Raw genomic sequence first — 20,787 nt, 5'->3', positions numbered from 1 at the left:
AAATAAATAAATGGGGAAAAAAAAAGGAATTTCTCATTATAGCCTAAAATGGCTTCAAAGACTACCAATTCTAGTATATACCAATATATACCAATATTGAAGTATGTTTTTCTGTTCAGAATGATAGTTCTAAACCTTTTTTTGAATCATAGGTCCATTTTAAAGTATGATAAAATTGTGGACTCTTCATGGGAAATTGCATGTGTGTGTGTGTGCATTGCATGTGTGTGTGTACTTTACTTTTTCATACGGTTGGCAATATGTGGTACCTGAGTGCAGATCATTGTTCCTCAGGTCTGGAAGACAACTGGACTCCAAATTAAAAACCTACTTCTCAGAGCATCAGGGCAAGATGCACCAAGGCCAAAGAAAAACTTATTCCTTCATCAGGTCATTTAACCATTCATTTCTTTCCTATTGACAATCTGCTATATGTTTAAACTATGTAAGGCTGGAGTGAGAGAACAGAGAACACAGAAAGAAAGGATGGTTTCCTTTTCCTAGGAACTTAGAAAGACTAACTCTCAGGAAAAAAACAAAAAACAAAAAACTAGAGATAGGCGGTAATACAGAGCTAAGCACAAAATTCAGTGGAGCAGAAAGTCTTTATAGGTAGCTGGTTAGAGAAGGGCAAGATAAAAGGGGCCTGGAATTCAAAAAAGACTTCATGGAGGAGGTGAGTTCCGAGGTATGCTCCAAAGCCCGGCTAGCTCCACAGTGAAAATGATATTTGGAAGACTTCAGTTCTTTTCCTACCGGTCTCTCTTTCATCCTTTCTCTTTCCTTCTTTCTTTCCTTTGGTTTTCAGACTCCTTTTAATCTATCACCTAGTGATTACTCTGTTAAACAGAGCTTTCATTATGACACAGACCTCAAAAATCTGCATTCTTTTTTAAATCATAGTAGATGAAAAAAATGTTTCCTTGTAGTAAATTCATGTAGCCTTCTCCAAATAGCCTTCAGAATTGTCTCCTTAAGAATACATGTCACATTCTCATCCCACATAGTTCTATTTCTCTTTTCAATTGTGTTCCTGACAAAGAGGAAACTGGATGTCTGTGCAAAAATATTGTAAAAATGCTCCAAGCCATTGACTTGGGTCAGTTACCTGTGACTTTACAGGGTAGATAAATTGTGATTAGTGGCAATCTAGAAGAGAGACTCATTCATTCATTGATTCATTTGCTCATCCATTTGAACAAGTTTGAAATAATTTATTAGTTTATAGTCTGCTTGGGCAGATTTGACCTACATACATTAAATATTGTGAAAAATGCCACATAGCATGTTAGATTACAAATCAAATAGTTAATGGTTAATCCATGGTTAATGGATTCTGATTCTGCTATATAGTCATGGCAACCTTATTTTACACGTCAAATGAATACACTTTTTATGATGATTAGAAAAAAAATCTTAACATTTAATAGAATGGGAAATCTGCCTCTCTTTGCCCATAAACTCAACTGTCAATACATCAAAACTTTAGTAAAGTATATTATGTTGTTTTGTTACACAGAAGGTCACAATAATTTTTTACCAGATCCTCTACCCTTTGATCTGATTTTTGTATTTCCTGTGATGTTGAACAAATTCACAATCCCTACTGAGTAACTTATTAAGGTTACTGATGTTTTTCACTACATGCAGTGATTAGTCTTGATGATGAAAGTTAGTTGAATGAAGGACATTTTATCTGCACATGTATTAGTCAAATAATCAATTTTATAAAATGCCTATAATAATATTAGTCTGCTTTAAATGATAAGGCAAAGCCATCCATATCTTCACAGTATTGGAACGTCTGAAATTTGACATGCAAAATGATGGGTCTTCGGCAGAGATAAACCCCAGCACAACTTTCAGAGGATTTAGATAAGGCTCCACAGCCAGCCCAGGAGCTTGCTGTCTGCAGGCTCCAGGGAGAAGTGCGCTGGTAAACATAAAGGATGCCAGGTAAGTTGGCAGAGGTGAAGGCTATTCACAGGCTAATTATCTGAAGCCTCTGGAAGTTTGTAACAGTTTTCAATCATTTCTGTGGACAACACAATTTTGTGGTTAAAGGGAAATCCATTTATCCTGTGAAATTTTCAGTGTGTCTTTCTTCAGTTCTGATTTCTAAGTTCAAAACTAAAAACACATCGCCTATCAGTCTTTTTTCTCTTGTCAAGGAAGGTGAGTTTCCTTTCAACTTTTATGTTAGAAGACTTCACAATAAGCAGCTCTTGGATTCTGACCCAATTTGTATTTGGCTTTATTTTGATGCTTTCAATTTGGTTAACAATTTTGTTAACCTGTTTTCTAATTTAGGCAAAGATGCCCAAGAAAAAGAAATTCATTCCAAGAATTGAACATGGCCACTGTTGGTAACTTCTGAATAATTCAATATTTGAATATGTACCTGTCTCTATTTTAAGAATTTTAATGTTATTGAGATTAAATCCAGTTATGATAAAAGATTATCAGCTAAAGGGGCAGATATAGTCCCTGCTATTTTATAATTTAAGGCCAACAGCTATAAGCAATAAGCAAACAAAAATGCCTTATTACTTGTTATTTGGAAGAGTTTTTTTCCTCCATTACTTTTCTTTTAAGATTCTAGAAACAAGTGAGTGAGTTTTTAGAATTCTCTGTAACTTGGAAAGATTTGATTGCACTGACAGGAGAATTGTATAGCTGCTGTGCTTGAGTGGAGAAGAACAGGGTGTTTGAATCTTTACAGTCATGAAAGGGAAGAGTCAGGCTGATTAATTTCATTACTATACGAAGTGACAGGTAGGCAACAGTGAAAATAAAGCCCCTTACTTGTCTGAGTATCCACGGGACATTTTTCCTTGGCTATCCAATGGATTTCTGCCACTACAGACCAAGCTTATTAATTTTCCTCCCCATCTGTAGTTTGCTCTGTTTCTGTCAATAAGTTTCTCTCCACAGCAATTTTATCTGCCCAATCCCCAATTTGCAGCAGCATTTTTTCTTTTTGTTTCCTGGCTTTTAAACTGTCACCTTCATTCTACAACTCCCATGATCCTTGATTTATTGCCTATTCTTACATCTGAAGGGACTTCCCTATACCTGTCAGTCTCACACACAATGGCTTTTTCTTCGTGACTTTATTCTTTTACCATCACATGGCTCTTCTGTTTACAGTTTATGCTTCTAAGCACTGAAACTATAGGCATATGACCACAAGGCCCTGCATGATTCTTGCTACTGTTGGTTTTCACAGATCTCTCCTAATGAAGTAGAATTCCCTTTATTTTTTTTTTTGCCAAAATAAGACACTGTTCCCAAAAGATTTCTTCCAAATGTCTACCTAAGTAATACCATATGTGAGCCCTTTTTTGTCTCTTATCTGCATGTATTCACGCCTTTTGTTTTTTATTATATCAATCCTTGCTTTCCAGTAGCTTTGTGACTTTTCCTTCTAACATGGGGAAGGCTACCTGAAGAGGGATACTGCTTTCTTCCTTTCCTTTGCCTTCTGTGAAGTGTCAGTTAGGCTGGGTACATACTAAGCCTAGCAAATGCTTATTGAATACATAAAAATATAATCAGAGGCAGAGAAAGCTTTTTAAAAATATTGTTTACTTATAGTGTAAGCATGGCTCCATTGGACTCCTTATTAAATCTAAATGGTACACTTAAAAAATGCTATGGATCAAATCCTAATAAAACTACAGAGATATATCAACTTTTCCAGATTATTTAGAAAATCTATGCAAGTATTCCTTACTCTTTATTCTAGGTAGACTATGGAAATGACAAAGAGACTTATTTGTTTTCTGTCAATTATTTTTTTCTAAATAATTTTTGCATAGCAGATCCTCTTGAAAATGTTTTCTTAACATTGTATTAGTAATGCTAATAGTTTTACTCTTCTTGCATGCAGCACTTGCAGTACTGACTAATTCTATCTTTTGTTTATAGTTTTCTTCACTTTCTGAGACTCTTTCACATGACCTCAACTGATTTGATCCTAAACACCAAATTGTAGAACCACTAAAGTGGCTAAACTTATCTTCATTTTACAGATTATAACACTGAGGATCTAAAATGTAGCTCCTGTAATGTGATTCCTACTAAAGCTGGGATCAGACTTAGGTCCTTGGGATTCAGCTTTCATACTCTTTCCATAGATTCTGGCATTCTTTTGTGTTCATGCTGAAAACTGAGCAAAGGCTAACGATATTACTGCTAAGAAGAGTTTAGTTTTGTAACATATCAGTTAGTATAGGACTATCATACTTAATTTAAATGAAATAATTTTAAATTATTTACTCCAAATCAGTGAAAATCGTTTGTCCAAAAACATAATTGCTATTAATCATAACATCAATAGGGCAACGTCAAGTATAAAAAATTCATGGATTTTGACTCCTAGTTTTGCCGCTTAAATTGCCAAATAAATTTGATTATATTAGTTAAACTTTCTGAACCTTAGTTTTCCTATCTATAAAATGAAAAGGGGTGGAGAGAGGAGATAAGCATATAAAAAAACCTGTAAGTGATTTGTGATATATAGATTTATAATATGTAAAGTACTTAGTGTAGTGGATATTGAGGAGAGTTTAAAAATGCCAGTTATTATTGTTTGTCAGCAACGTCTGGTAAGCTTCATAACCTAAAACTGTTGAAATCTTGACTGAAAAAAACCAAACTATAAAAGCTCTCTAAATAAAAGATGAAATACAAGCAATTTTACATGTATAAAACAACCCCCAAAGTATTCAACATGTTCAAACTTAACGATATATCAGAAGGTCAGAGTAACATTCTAAAATAAAGATTGTTGTCGAAAAACTGAAAGGCAAGACATTTGGTGGTATGCAGCTATTCATGAATAAATAATAGAATGAGTAAATCAAACTTTGGGGAGAATAAAGAATAGTCCTTTGAAGTCACAGTGACTGACAACTGTTTACCTTATTCAGATAATGCAAGCAGCATTAGAATATATTAAATTTGTACTAATGGAAATAAACAATATGCACTACTTTGTATTTTCAATGATTAGCTATCCCAGCTAACACCATCTGAGGTAAATGTTTTAACAGAGCAGTACAGACATTAGTAGCAAGATTTTTACTATCTTTCCATTGGCAAAATGCTAGGTTTTGCTTGAAGACACTCTCAATTCTATAGTGCATCAAGAACAATAGACTTTTGTGTGCTGCTTTCTCTCTTCCTTCAAAATTGTCCGAGTATTTTAAGTGGCTGAAAAAGCTGCCTTGAGTTCAACTTTTATTATTCAATAAATATTTACTTGCCCATTTAGATGATAATGATCATTTTAAATTGAGAAACAATTTTATCATATTTCTACTGAATAATATAAAAATAGATGGGCTTATTCTTTCATGTAGTCAATATTATCTTTACTCACAGATGGCAAATTTAAGGTACAGAAAATAATATGACTACCCAAAAATCCTTGGAAAAAATCACGGCCCATCCACAAGCTTAGTTCTTTGAACTGTCAAGCTCTTTTTATTAATCCAATGTCTGATAATTCTGTCTTTATTCAATCAATGATGATAGGATTTAAACTTACTTAGGACTACACAATTTTTAGTCCTTTACCATGTACATAATTCCAATGTAGATGCCGTATTCATTTATACAAAACCTTTATTTTCTGCTGTTTGTGCTCACAGTTTTTTTTTAAACACTTAGGAGCCCATTTTTTCTTTTTGTGGCTTTGACTAGAATTGCAATATTAGTGGAAATTTACATTTTAATGTGATTTAGTAAAAGAGTGAAATAGCTAAAGGATTTCCTGAGGAGATTAAAAGCGATGAAACTTAATAAAAGGGATAGCTATGTATTTTGTCTTCATTCGGTATTTTGCTTATATGTAACTATCTAAATCAAGAGCTTGGTCAATATACAAATATTATAATGTTTGTAATTATAGGATAACTAAATCCAGCTATTTCCTGGAAGAAATAGAATTATTTTAATATACTTGTGGCTTCTTAAGTCAAAGTTCTTTGAAAAACTGCAGTAGACAGAGCATATTTAGGCAAATGCATTTCAAGCAACATAAAATTTTATAATTGAAGTTCATCTTAGTACTTTTAAATGAAACAATATAAAACACAAAATATAGTAGGCTGATATGGGTAAATGTTTTTTACTAGGGATCAAATTATCTCTGAAAAAGATGCATTTATTTTAAATTAAATATTATTAGGCAGAAAGGAAGAAAATAATAGAACTCTGGATATTAAAATAATTACCAGAAGAAGGATCTTAAGAAAGAACAACAAAGAAGTGAATGCAGTGTGCTATTGTCTATTGAAAAAGCTTAGCACTCACCCCAGAATGGGAGCTCACTGACTTATAAGTGGTGATTGATTGCACTGAACAACTTCTGTAATCAAGAGTCTTTGAAATCCTATCACAAATTGGAGACAAATGGAATGAAAATTAGGAATGCATTCTGTGGTCATTGCAGAGGGGGCAGTAAGTGACCATATGTTTATGCTAACCTAGGTCAGTTCTTGCCTGAACCTTGTGCTCCAAGCTTTACTCCAGGTCTTTTTTGAAGCACATGGTGCTCTCATATGCCTTGGTTTTCTCTTTTCTCTGTATTCTCTTTTGTGAGCTGCTTTATGCCTATTTGCTTTGTAGTAATCAACAGAGGGGAGAATACAGCACAGAATTGCAGAAAGCTATTTGGAGCTGTTTTGTTCTTTTGGACTTTTTCTGAATGTCTCTGAGCAGTGCAATTTTTGAAATGAGGAGAGTAAGTGGTAAGTAGAATGAGAGTTGCAGTACATTTCCCAGGGAAGAAGCGTTGAGGAGCTAGTTCAGCTTCAACAGTGCTCAGGAGTTGGCAGACGCAGTTGGCACCCCCATTTTCCTACATTGTTGAGAAGCAAGTCAGCTGCTTTAATTAAGGATTGTGTGGATGAGAATCTCAGGTATAATCTCAAGAACACAAGTGTGGAAATGATTAAGATAAGCTTGAAGATGTACACTCTTTCATAAAATTCCAGTAATTTATAGAGTTGGACATGGGGCAGAATTGTATAATATTTTATGTAAAAAGTGATCTTGGCTCTGGTCCTCACCTCAGTCCTCACCAATCAACACCAAAGATTTTACAACAGCAGATGCTAACACCTACGGCTGGAAAAATATCAGAGAAGAGTTATGAAGTTGGAGTTAAATAGAAGTTTCTTTTTCTTCAGAAAGTTGGGATAAATACTGCTTATATTGAATACATTTGTAATTTTCTAGGCAAAAGTCCAACCATGCTATAAAACAAAATAGGCTTTTTGGAAAAAAGCAAAATATAAGGAGAAAAAGACTTGTTAACCACAACTGATCAGAATCATAATCAATATACAATAATTAAAAATAAGTTCCTGAAATGGCTGAAACATAATGACTGTTTGATTACTATTATAAAGCAACACACATGGGTTTTGCCTTTCTACATCAGAATAGATTGGATTTATTGATCTCATAAAGCAGTTATTTTGGCACTATGTCAGTATAATTTGATTTTAAATTAAAATAAATGTTTATGTGTGGATTTTAATAAATGTGTAATTTAATAATAAAACAATAAAATAATAAAACATTAATTCTAATGTTATATATTACTTCCACTCTTCATGGTATTCTAGAAAGTGCTAGAGGTTTGGACTCAGAGAATCGTGTGTTCAGAACTCAGTGAGTCATTTTCTTCTTTGAACTTTTTTTGTTTACATGAAAATTGAAAGAATACCACAATAATAATAAAATGAGAATTACATGAAATGATACATATGAATACCTGGCACACAGATGAGGTTTAATAAATGCTAATGCCCTTTCCCATTTTAAATAATAAGAAATATATATCAAATTCTATTCTAAAATTTAACTTTTTTATCCTAATTATTTTTTTCCTTGGTAATATATTTAAAATAATTAGAGTCAAACAATAAAATTATATAAGACTTGCTATGTTTCCTCTAAAGACTTAGTTTGATTTTCTTCTTTTAAAAATTGAAGGAAAAGAAAATTGGCCCAATGTAACCTCTACAACTTAGAGGAAATACAGATGATTAAAGTTAATCCAGCATAAAATCACAGCTTTTAAGCCTTGGACAATGGGATCTACTAGAATTGTAAGAGAATATAAACATAGTGTAGCAGAGGTATTAAAAATATTGGAGGAAGGAAGGTAGACATTTCTTGATATTGAGAATTGATACTTTCTGAAAGAATTTTACAAAGAGTAGATTTGGCATAGATCATTAAGTTTTGCAGGCAGTGAAGGTTGCCAGGGGTTTTTGTTTTTCTTGCTGGGCCATCACTTATTGTCTCCCACTGGGTTTTAAACTTACAGCTCTAGAGTGTACTAAATTAAGCTATTATTTCTGTTTGAGGAATCCCCATGTTTTTATAAGACTACTGAGCACTTAATGGCCTTTACAAAGCCAAAGAACAATGACAGGTGGGAGTAGGGAGTGGTTTGGATTTAGGGACTGTGTGGGACCACGAATTTCCAACAGCGTGACCCCTGGGCCACATTGAGCTGTTCACAGCAATGCAGACATGCAGGGTTTCTGCAGATAGAGGGACTCACCAGATGATCCTCAAGATGTTTTTATCCTTTCATCTCACGATATGGTTGGATATTTTAATATAATGATATTACTCTTTTCCCCCTTTAACAGAATGGCTTAGACCCAAGTCTACTAAAAAAGAAATCAGACTTTCTGTAAAAACAGAATCTTAACTTTTTTCTTAGCAAAATAATCTAACACTTAGATATAAATGGAAGACTCTCTAATTTCAGCTTTTGAATAGATTTTTATTACTGGATGGGGATTATGGAATGGAGAAAAATATAATGAAATTTGGAGTTGCAAGGAAGATCTCAACCAATTGAGAAAGTTCAAACCTGGAAAAGGCAGGACCCTCACTGCTTCCTATCATCCAAAGCACAATACACAGTCTTAGTTCATAAAGACAGTAATACCAGAACACAGCAGAATTTTTGTCCTACAGTTTAACTGGCTCAGCGTTACTGAAGCACTGGGATTTGCTGTCACTTTCTGGGTATTAGAGTGGGTTTCAAAATACTTGTTACTACAGTAATTTTCATTCATAAATCTGAATTTCTTGTTAAAGTAGCATTATGTCAAAATAAAACTTTCATGATATTTGTGATTCTCTGAGGAAGTACCTTGTGCCTCTGCTTCTGAAGTCGTGTGTGTGTGTGTGTGTGTGTGTGTAAAGTTAGCCACTAATAAAAATTTATTCTCTGACATATTTCTGTAGTATAATGACTGTCTGCATTTAAGGGCCACAGAACAACAGAATCTTAAAAGCAATTTTCTTTGAAGTTCTATGAAGTAGCCTTTTGCTCTAATTGCTTATTTACTTCAACCAGTAAAGACAAGTCATTCATTTAGAATACAATACTCTCCAATTTCAGAGAAATCAAGGGAATCTGACTGAAATTGATCAAAATAAAATAAACCCAACAGAACAATAATAGCTAAATTATAGGTTCTACACTGAATTTTTTCATAACAGTGCTGTATTTGACTTTATTCAAGGCCTGAAATAGAAGGAGTAGTGGAATCAAAACAAAAGAAAATCTTTTTGCCAATCATACTCAGCAAATTTTGCTCTTTTTGGCAGTGGATACTTATAGAAAAAATAATAGGTATTTTTAAGTAGTTTTGAGGTATATTTTCACTTTGCTCCATATAATCAAGTCCCTTTTGAAAATAAATATGAGTTTTTTGTTTTTGACAGGGGCTCACTCTGCCACCCAGGCTGGAGTTCAGTGACACAATCATAGCTCACAGTAGCCTCTACCTCCCAGGCTCAAGAGATCCTCCTGAGTAGCTAGGACCACAGGTGTGTGACATCATGCCTGGCTAATATTTTTATTTTTTATAGAGATGGGTTTTCTCCCTGTGTTGCCCAGGTTGGTCTTGAACTCCTGGGCTCAGGCATTCTCCAGTGCTTGACTACTAAAGTGCTGGGATTATAGGCAAGAGCCACCACACTTGGCCTTCTTTTCTTTTGTTATTATCTTGTTTTACATGCCTAATTTAAGCTTTAAGCCTAAAGGTGTTAGACAATGTTAAATTTAGAATATGCAATATAGAGGAAATACAGTTTAATGTCAGGCATTGTCTTTGTAACATTTAAAAACTGTGAATGTACTTTCACTTGTTTTAGGTTTAGAGCTCTGAATTTTTTTGTAGAACTATAAATATTAATTCTAGACATTCATACCAAACGAAGTATTTTTCCTTAATTGGAAGATTGTAAAATGATATGGTGAGTACAAGGGAGAGGACAGAGAGGAAGACCAGGTTCAAACTGGTTAAACTGATTTATGCTAAACATTTCCTAGTTTTATGTGAAAGAAGCTGCAATTTTCTTTAGGTTATAGTGTCCCTTTCTTCATCACCAAATCACTTTTCTCATCAGTTTCTGTCCAAATTTCTCATAATTCTGCCACCTTAGAAAGTTAGCTCTTTCTTCTTGTCCCTATCTCCACACAAATATTTAGAGTTGTCTTCATAACATATACAATTTTGTATTCAGCCTTTTTCATTACAAATTTTCACATTATCTCATGGACTTCTTTAATTCTTTCAAATATTATTAAAATTTAAGTCAAGTAAAAAAGTATGATATTTATTTACCCACACTTAGTGAAGAACTGAAAAAGTATGGGTACTGCTGAGGCCACATATGACTACCTTTGATTGCATTCTTTGCTCTCTTCCCAAGAGGTAACCTCTACATAAAATTTAGTGTTTTTTTTTTTTAATGCACATTCCTTTATGCTTTTATTGCACATAAGTGTCTTCTTGGGAACTTTTTAGGCTTTGTCTTCTTAAGAAAACCCTCACACATCACAGAGAAATCTTAACAGCTCTTTGAACTTTCATGCTGTAGAGTCAAAATCACCTAACTTTAAAACCACAGAAGAGTAGTAAATGCACCATACGTGATTTGTCACTCAAATTACCAAGCCATCCCATATGCCCAGAAATCCATGCCACTTGTATTTAATGTAGGTCAGCATTTACACACTCTATCCTTGGAGTAATTCTCAGTTTACAAAAGTGATACTGTTCAGGTAGTCTCTCACCTTCTTCCCTTGTCTAATTGGTACTCTCTTTCCTTGGAACTGTTTGAAAGTCAGATAAGACACTAAGTCAGAAAAACATAAGAAAAGAAGCAAAAATCCTGCTTTCTAACACCATCACAGTCATTCTGAAATACAATAAATCAGAATTACTATTCCTGAATATTCTCAAATGTGTAACTCGTAGAAATAAGTATAATAAACGTATACTTTAGCTGACTTTCTTCTGAGAGTGAGATATCTCGTTTATTGTCATAGCGAAACCCAAATAATCACTTTTTACATTTACTACTTAATTTTGCTTACTCATCTAAAGACTTGATTATTTATTTTTTTAGTAGCCTTGCCTTTTGTGAAATAAAATGCCAAGCATCAGAAGGGAGAATTCAGATGTTGTGATGCATCCTAAAATGTTTGTTAGCATTCATCCTACTTTTTTGACCCACGATATACAGTAAGAGATTTTCACCACCGAGGCCATAACCAGTATATAAAAGGAGATGTGAACACAGACATGTATTTCCAAAAGTATACGAGGTTAATAGTCAGATGCTTTTTTTCTTTCTTTCTTGGTTCATTTAACAGTAATGTTACAATGGGATGCTGTTGACAGATTCCTGGTTTCTTTTGTTCTGCACCAAAAGTGTGACTTCACTGTAGTACCACTGGCAAGATGATATATAGTTTTAGTTATTGTTAGCTGTGAGACAAACATATCATTTAGCCTCAAGATGTGACTGCTAATCATCAAAATGAAGCGTCCAGTGATCAAACATGCTGATTTACAGTATAAGAAGGATACAGGTTGACTATTTTTCCGCATTTCAATTGATTAATATCACCTTTGTTTACAAGTTTGAATTGAGTTACTGTCTTATTATAATATCTGATGGGTTTTCTTCAGTTTCAGACAAAATTGAATTTTGATACATGCTACTAAATATCTGTTAAGGGTAATTTCAACAAAATTGTCTTTTGTGCCCTAAACCTTTAAGATAATTTATCTTGGCTGTGAACACACAGAGACTCTCTTATCAAGTTGCTGGAAGCTATTTTTATTAGCAACATGGTCTCCTTTGGAAATGGAGCTGAAGCTAACATTAGCAAGTTTTGATTTGAGATTTCCTAAAGTTAATTTAAAGATGAATCATGGGTATACCCAAGGAAAAATAGAATATTTTCATAGTGTGTAAATACATTTTGTAATATTGTTACTTAGATAAAGCTAAAATGTAGGGCAAACAAATGGGAAACTGAATTAATTAACTTGAATAGATAGCATTTTTCTTCTACATCAGGCAGAGTAATTGGCATAAAAAATTTTAGAAGTATTCCTATCGTTAAAAGCTTTTGGAAGGATTTCTACTATTAGTAGTGTATATCTCTTCATCAAAAAATGGTTTTGAGTTATTGACCAATCCTTTTTACAGCATTAGAAAATACATGTTTCCATCATTGGACTTGATAAAAATATTCAATAGAACTCATGTAGTTTCAGCACAAATAACTCAGAAATCACAAGGATTGGCAGAACATTTGTGCTTGGTAAGGTAATGGTTTGATAATGTAAATGCCCTTTTAAAGAAAGCACAATGACAAAGAAAAAAACATTCCCTGGGTATATTAAAATCAATATGCAGCTACAAGATTCTGCAGGCCAACAAAGCCTGAGATTCCTTTTTGGACTCCTGTTTTCAACACTGAATAGGTTTGCATCACAATATTCAGAGGCAATTAAATACACCTATGCTATTGAAAATTGGAATTGCAAATATTAGTAGGAAAAATATGTGCCACAAGGCAGAATTGTTTTCTGTGTCTCTCGATGTCCTGCATGATTATGTTATAGAAAGTCATGGCAGTCATCTGCTTTCAACGTTTAACTGAAATCCATGCTTTCAAACTGCAAAATGTGTCATTTTCCAAAGCCACCAGGGGTTGCAGATCCCTTATCTCTCACTTTAGAACACAGTTAAGCCTCCATTCATTTTGTATTCTAGGGATATATTTTAATTCAAGCACTGTTTAAAGTTGGGATAATCATAATCTTGGTAATTAATTTATGATTACGCATTCTCCTATTAACATACTTTAGTGTACATTATATTATTAGGCATCTGTCTAATAATGTGGCTGAGCAAATCTATATAGAAATCCACATTATCCACTATAATACATAAGCAGTGAGACTTATCAGTATACGTCAGTTTCTTCTCAGCAGATCCAACACTCTCTCCTGGGACAAAACTGCATATACAGCAAATGTAAGGGCACTTCATTTTAAGAAATCTTTCAGTTCTACAAAGAGTCTTATAGAAGGCCATTACTCTTGCGAAAAATGTTCCTGGCTACATAGACATTCTTATTTCTTACTCTTTGCTAAGAGAATGCTGATTTTGTTCCATTATTATGCAAGATTCATTTACTCATGAATAGTAGGCCCTTTTCCCAGATGTGCGGGATGGCTTATGATCAAATTAAATCAGTTTTGTACAGGCATACCTAACAGCTATTGCAAGCTCGGTTGCAGACCACCACAATAAAGTGAATATTGCAATAAAGTGAGTCACATGAATATTTTGGTTTCACAGTGCATATAAAAGTTCTATTTACACTATACTGTATCTTGTTAGGTATCTAACAGCATTATGTCTAAACTTAGGCTGTGTAGCTATGAAACCTAGGCTCTTAACTAACATGCTCTACCATGTCATAAATCAGTAAATTTTTGCTCTTCACATATCCATATATGGATATATAGATATACATCTGTCTATTATCTATCTATCATGTATCTTGCTAAGAAAAAAATATTCAACTACCATAACACTGTTATTGGAAAAAACAAGATAAAACTCCATTAGAAGATATTTATCAGTAACTATACAGCTAGTTGAAGTCAGCATGTTAGAGAAATTTTGAATCAATGTTTCCAAAGCATGGAGGTTGGCAGGTTTTCCTCCATAACACAGAAGAGCAAAGTATATTTTATAAATTAAAAATCCTGAGGCCTCAACCACTAACAGCTTGTGTTCTACTCACTTGGGGTTAAGTCAAGATTGAATACACTTTTTACTGTCCATGGAAAGATGCAAGTATCTATAGCCGAGATCTCTTCACTTGGTGAATGCTGAACTTCTATAAGTAGAAGTTATAAACCTCAGACAATGCATTCAGACAGTGACCACAGAGAGTGATTATCCATGGAAGTACAACTTCACCCACCAACTTATTCCTTATTGGAAGACTATTTTCCTACCTGTACTTGTTGACTAGATAAGGAAGCATCTAGATTTGATGACTCTGGAGGCTTATTTTGACTCAAATTTCCATTTTCTCTTATCTGAGCAAATTCTATTTATTTTCTGGGGAGATTTCCTCATTTAACTTTCCTGAATTTGGATTTTGAAGTTTTAATTGAATTTTATTTTTCTCCACATTCACATACATTGTTTGATATAAGCACTCAAATCCCTCTCTGGAAAAATAATACTTTCTCATTGCTAATCAGGGTATTTAGATAATTAATGATTCTTCCCTTCTTTAAGGGTGGATATAAGTCTCAGGTCTGGTGAGTCAGGACATTCCTTTCTCCAGGGAAAAATAATTAGTCCGTAGATGAGTACATGACCCAAGTCAATATTAGTAGTACTAGGACTTGAGACTATTGTGACAAATTCTAGAATTAGAAAAGTCAACCGAAGAGTAGAAATTTTGCTGTCTTCTTTACTGATGTATTTCCAAGTAGAGTACAATGCTGGCACATGGTAAGCACTCAACATATTTGTTGAGTGAATGAAAAGTCACTTTATGCTGAGCTGCTCTGCTGGTTGAACGGAAACCTTGAGCTGCCAGACAGCCAGCATGTAGAGGACACCTGCCTAAGAGTGATGTTAAGACCTGAAGAAATCCAAGCCAAAAGATGGAAAAAGTAAAAACTAAATGCTGATAACATAAGTTGAGCTTTGGTGTTCAGCTTTGTGGAAGCCAGGGTAGGTGGCTACTTCTTAATTCTTAAACAACAACAACAAAAAAATCCCCTTAACACTTACACAGGTTGAAATTGAGTTCCTCCCACCTAAAATACAATTCATAGATCAGCCCATTTATCATACGAAGATGCTTCTAGTTCTGGTCTACTATAACAAAATGACTAGATTGCATCATCCTAAAATAACTGACTTGACCATGTTGTTCATAGATATTTTATTATTGCTGCAGTATAAATTATAAATACAACTCCAAAGATATAAAAACATCTCCAGAGATAAAAAAAAGTTGTTCACGAGAATTATACTCAAATTTAAAATATTTTAAGTGATTTCTTCTTGCTGGACTCAAGAAAGTTAACATATCTGAGGGTGATTCAATTTGAGTGTTCCAGGAAAGCCCTTAATAAGAACATGAGGAATATGTTTACATACTGGAATTGAATTTATTAACAAAGGGTTAGAAAGAACAAGAAATAAGATCTTTCTTTTACTGGGAAGTATCATATTCTGGAAGTCAGACATACCCAGACATGACCCTTTTTTTCCTGGAAGGACTACTAGAAGGGATGTTTAGCTCTTGTCCTGAATCCTCCTTTTATCTACACAGTGGTATTTCTTGTCACCCACTTATAGATTTTGAATCTTCCTAGACATATATTATCTGTAAGACTTTGGGTAAGTTAATTTCTCTAAACGGAAATAATGATAATATTCATCTTATAGAATTGCATGGATGATTCAGGTAAAGTGCTTGATAATCACTAAACTAATGATAATGATCGTATTATAGGTTCCAGACCCAAACCTTTTTATTTTTAATTTGGTCTGGGGACTTTAAGGAGTTCTAGATTTCTTAATTTGCCTTATTCTGATTTGGAGATTCACTTCTGATGTTGGGGCTCAAAACATTGATATTTTACATTCTAGTCTAATTACTAAAATGGGCTTTATTCTTCTAAACTGGTATTAATATGAAAAGTCTTAAATTCTGTTTTTTCAGGACTAGGGACCAAACCTTTTGTTGATTCATTGATAGGAGTAAAGTCATCCCCAAGGCTGGACTGCTGCTGCTGGCTGTCACGTTAAGTGCCTGTCTATCTCTAAACGACCAGACCCTTGTTTCTACCTTCTTCCTGGAGTTACTTATCACTTACTTCTGGCTCAAAATGTTTTGATGCAATCTCCTTAAAAAAAAGCCAATAGCTTTTGGTCTTTCTCCGACTACCTGACTGGGCAGCTAGTCTAGTCCTCCATAGAGTTGTGTATGTGCTACATAGTCTGTCTCCTCTGGATGCATTTGATTTCTCACCGCTCACACTTCCAACTCTTCGGATGGAAGATTAAGAAAGAGATAAAGAAAAGAGGGAATAATTTGTACGGTGGTTGCCCTTCAACAACTCTAAGCTGGAAAAGCCATATGCTTGAGAGATAGAACACATGCTTGAGAGTCAAAAGTAGCTAAAACACATGCAGAGAAATAAAATCAGTTTATTCTGTCAAAGACCTTCTACTTCTAAAAACATAGAATTAATTTCATAAATTTTTAAAGGTTCAATTTTCTCCGATTTTCTATACAATCAGTTATGTGTTAGAATCAATTTCATCTATCACCTCCTTTGCAAGATTAACTCTCAATTAGAATGTCAAGGGTCTCCAGTTGATTTCAACTTTTGGCCCAGAGGTGTTTGTGTAAGGTCTGAAATCTGTTATGTTCCAGAATCAAGCCTTTCTTGCCTCTTTGCATTTTGTTAAACATACCATTTACTCATGTCTTTCATTTTAGTCTTCAGTTAATTTAGCCTTCTCCATCTTCTTTGGTACTCATTTACATTCTATCCACTGCCAAATTCCTGTCTGTGGCATTTTTGAAACTTAAGACTTTTTCATTTTCACAAACACCATACTCCTCCTTCCTTTTGATATTTCCATGCCTAAATTGCTATAATTATTTCCAAAGCACACATACCCCAGAACTTAAAGTAAAATAAAAAAAAGCTATAACAAGAAAATTATCATTTTTCTTGATTAAAAATGACTATAAATTTTTTGAATATATTATCATGTTCAAAAAGTTCTCTTGTTAGTTTTCTTTTAATTTAATTGGAGACTATTCTGTGTTTTCCTATACATGGTGATATTTTGTGCAATGTTGGGGTTATTATTTGTGAGTTTGTTTCATAGACCTTGATTTTGTGATGGATAAAGTACACTGATATGTAAAAAAAAATAATAATTTCCAAACAAGGAGATAAGAAAGGTCTCTAGCATTGATACTATTGTCAAAATATTTTTTTTGCATATGTTTATTTTTTTCTTTTTAAGAATGTCAGATACAATAGAGGTTCTCCATCACCTGCACAACCCAATCTCTCCCTCTATTGATTCCTAGTTTCTTTTTAATATATTTTTATTTTTATTTTTTTATAGAAATGTACCATTTTATTACAAAGAGGCTCACAAAAATGAAAATAGTATCTCAGGAAAACTAGACTACCAACCTCCACCTGCAGAATTAGGGGAAGACAGAGGGCAGGCAGTGTGACTTTCTTGGCTCACTTGAGACCAGTGGGAAGGTATGAAAACAGAACCAATCTAATAATGGCTGATGTTACCTTAGGAGCCTGAAAAGAACAGGAGATCCTTGAAGACCCAGCCACCCCTTCTATAATGTTCAATAAGGGCACCTTTCCAAAGCTACTAAGCAGGCACTTGGCATTTCAGGATTTTGTCATGGTTGCATAAAAGTATCCCTTTCACTTAGACCTGGCACCCTTTGTGGTTCAAAGTTAAGATGGGTGGCAAGGCAGTTCCTGAAAGAACAGTACAGCTGCCTTGGGCTCAGAGCCTTGGTTTCTGTCCCTAGAGATATTTATATTTAATAAATTTTTATAAAAATACACAGAGAAATAGAACATATAAAATCTGAGGGGTTGGAGGAGAAAGGTGAGGGACTCGGCAGGAAGCCAAAGCTGGAGAGGTCTGCTCAGGCCAACTTGACCTCCTCCTTGACCCCTTTGGCTTCTGGCTTCTCCTCCTTGGTTTTCTCCTCTTCTGTGACTTCTTTCTTCTCCTCTGGCTCTTTCTCTTTTTCATCCTCTGTTTTGACTCTCTGGGCTTTTTTGAAGTTGGAAGAGTTCTTCCGGCCCCCCTCTCCCTCCTCTTCAGAGTCTGAGAACTCTTCCTCACAGGCAATTCGTTTGTCAGAGGAGCAGATCGAGATGCGCTTGTCAGGGTCTTTTTAGTCCTCATCGCCACTCTCCTCAGGGATGGCGTCCTCAGGAATCGCCTGCATTTGGACCCCAGGTGCATGCGGCAGCATCCTCAGGTTCTCAGACAGTCACTGTTCAATCTTCTCCAGGTACTCATTCGTGTTCTGGTTAGTCATATTGGGAGGACTGATGTGGAGCTTGAAATCTGGTCCAAAGTATTCGAAGTAGTCGTTGTATGGAAGCTCATTAGGGATCTCCGTATCTAGGGCCACAGCTGTCTCGTGCATCCAGCACCGGGCGACATTATGAATGGTGTAACCACCTCCTCCCAGCATCAGCATAGGCAGGTTAAAGCTCTTGACAAATTCCACACACTTGGCATGCCCTTCGATGGTCAGATTGAAGCAACCTAACCGATCCCCAGATAGGGAGTCTGAGCCACAGTGTAAGACCGCTGCACTAGGCTGGAACATCTCCATTACTTTGGACATGGCCGGCTTGAAAATGGCCTCGTAGGACTCGTCATCAATCCCATCTCGGAGCGGGTAGGTAACAGCATAATACTTGCCTTTGCCAGCCCCGATATCCCGTAGGTCCCCCGTTCCTGGGAAGCACTCTCCATACTTATGAAAGGACACAGTCATGACCCGGTCTGTGGTATAGAAGGCCTTTTCCACACCGTCGCCATGGTGAATATCAATGTCCATATACAGCACCCTCTGGTGATACTTTAGCAGTTCCAGGGTGGCGAAGACAACATCATTGACGCAACAGAAGCCAGATGCCTCGGACTTCTTTGCATGGTGCAGGCCCCCAGCCCACTTCACAGCGATGTCCGTCTGCTGCGTATTAAGTTTCACGGCACTTGCCACAGAACCACCAGCAGACAACTGACAGAACTCAAACAGGCCATCGAATGCTGGACAGTCCTCACCAACGTTGAATCTCTGCATCTGCTTGCTGTACTCGGACATGTTATCTGGACGGATGGAGCGCAAGAATTTAATGTAGTCATCGCTGTGGTTCTTGGTCATCTCAGCATTGGCTTTGTGAGGGCGACACATTTCCATTTTTCAGTAGAGACCATAGTTGAGCAGCAAATTATGAGTCATGTGGATTCGGTGAGGCTTCATTGGGTGGCCTTGTTCATAATAGTAATTTCCGACATCCCTGTCGTAGTAGTGACAGACTTTCCTCTGGGTGCCCTACGTCTGCGCCATCTTGCTCGCCTCCCATCCCTCCCGTCAGTCGGTCCATCCGCCCTCCCGCCTGCGGCTCCGCTCAGCGTCCAATATATTTTTATTTTAAGCAATCTAATTTTACTGTACCCTTTATCCATCTCACTTATTCCACTTACTATTAAATTCTGTCTTTTGGATATAAAAATCATCTTCTCAACTCTCCATTAATGGAGTATTCACTTAAAGTTTTTTTTTTTTTTTTCAGAAATGTCATTGGTTTGCATCAACGTTATGTAATTAGTTCACCTGCTTTAATGTGGGGCATCCTAAGGGAGATTTAAATGGACTGTGTTAACTGGGTCAAACGGGCTTAATTCTTTCTGTCGAAGTGAACTTTAAAAAATTGAATTAACCATTTGGACTATTCTTTGCTATTTGTTCTAACCAATAAGGTCTTTATTGACCTTCGTTTTCTGAAGACCCAACTGAAGATGTTCTTTTTTAAGAGAAATATTTTCAGCAGCCAAGATGGCTCTTATTACTTTTATACTTTGTGTTTCTTCATTGTGCATCTTCCTAGATTTTTACTGTAGCTTCCTGTGGTTTTTGAAATACTGCTCTGGAAGCTGTTTCTCAACTCTTATATATATATTTTCTTTTCTTGTATAACTGTGACCCTTTTGAGCATCTATGTGTGTGCTATAAGCATCTATGGTATTGTAGGTGTCTTCCCCTGACACGGTTGTGTACTCTAGAAGATTGTTTAGTACACAGCAGGCACTCATTAAATGTTTACTGATCCATGGCCAATGTGTAGGTGGCTGCAAAACAGTCTACCATGTGTTAAGGGAATATGTTAACATCCATCCCAATTGCAGGTGGGATGCTAATAGTACTGGAACTTCTTAATAATTTCCCATAAATTGTTTCTCTCATAAGGAAGAATTGTGTATCATTGTCTTTGCTTGTGTTACTTTGCATTATACTCTATATATCCCAATAGTGGCATGTTGTTCTAGGCCAAGAATGTTTAAAAACAATATTATAAAGTCTAATTATAAGAAAAGTCATCTCTGCCTCATGAGTAATACTTATTAGATGGTTTTTAACTTCAGATATCTTTTGAAAAGCAGTGAACTGAAAGTACCAGTAAATGTGAGAAATGAGGATGCGTTTTCTATACAGGTGAGAAAAGATGCCTGATCATACTTGACTTTTGAATATCCTCCCTAAAATTTTAATATCTGCTCTATAAACACCATACACTGGAAAGTCACAGGCAA

The 20,787-nt window shown here is 35.3% G+C and overlaps 1 protein-coding gene and 1 pseudogene across 7 annotated transcripts in view; both read right to left on the bottom strand.

Annotated features, from left to right (window-relative positions):
• The window catches only part of LOC108296779 (synaptotagmin-1), a 453,515-nt gene that overhangs the window by 172,855 nt on the left and 259,873 nt on the right, over window positions 1–20,787 (bottom strand). The gene's annotated exons all lie outside the window — the stretch shown is intronic.
• LOC108296780 lies at window positions 17,531–19,543 on the bottom strand (annotated as a pseudogene). The gene has a single exon (XR_001821974.1). The product of XR_001821974.1 is annotated as a histone deacetylase 1-like (transcript).

This window comes from Cebus imitator, unplaced genomic scaffold (assembly GCF_001604975.1).
Source record: "Cebus imitator isolate Cc_AM_T3 unplaced genomic scaffold, Cebus_imitator-1.0 Scaffold739, whole genome shotgun sequence".
In the NCBI taxonomy this organism is placed as follows: Eukaryota; Metazoa; Chordata; class Mammalia; order Primates; family Cebidae; genus Cebus; species Cebus imitator.
This window is presented reverse-complemented; position numbering and strand designations above follow the sequence as displayed.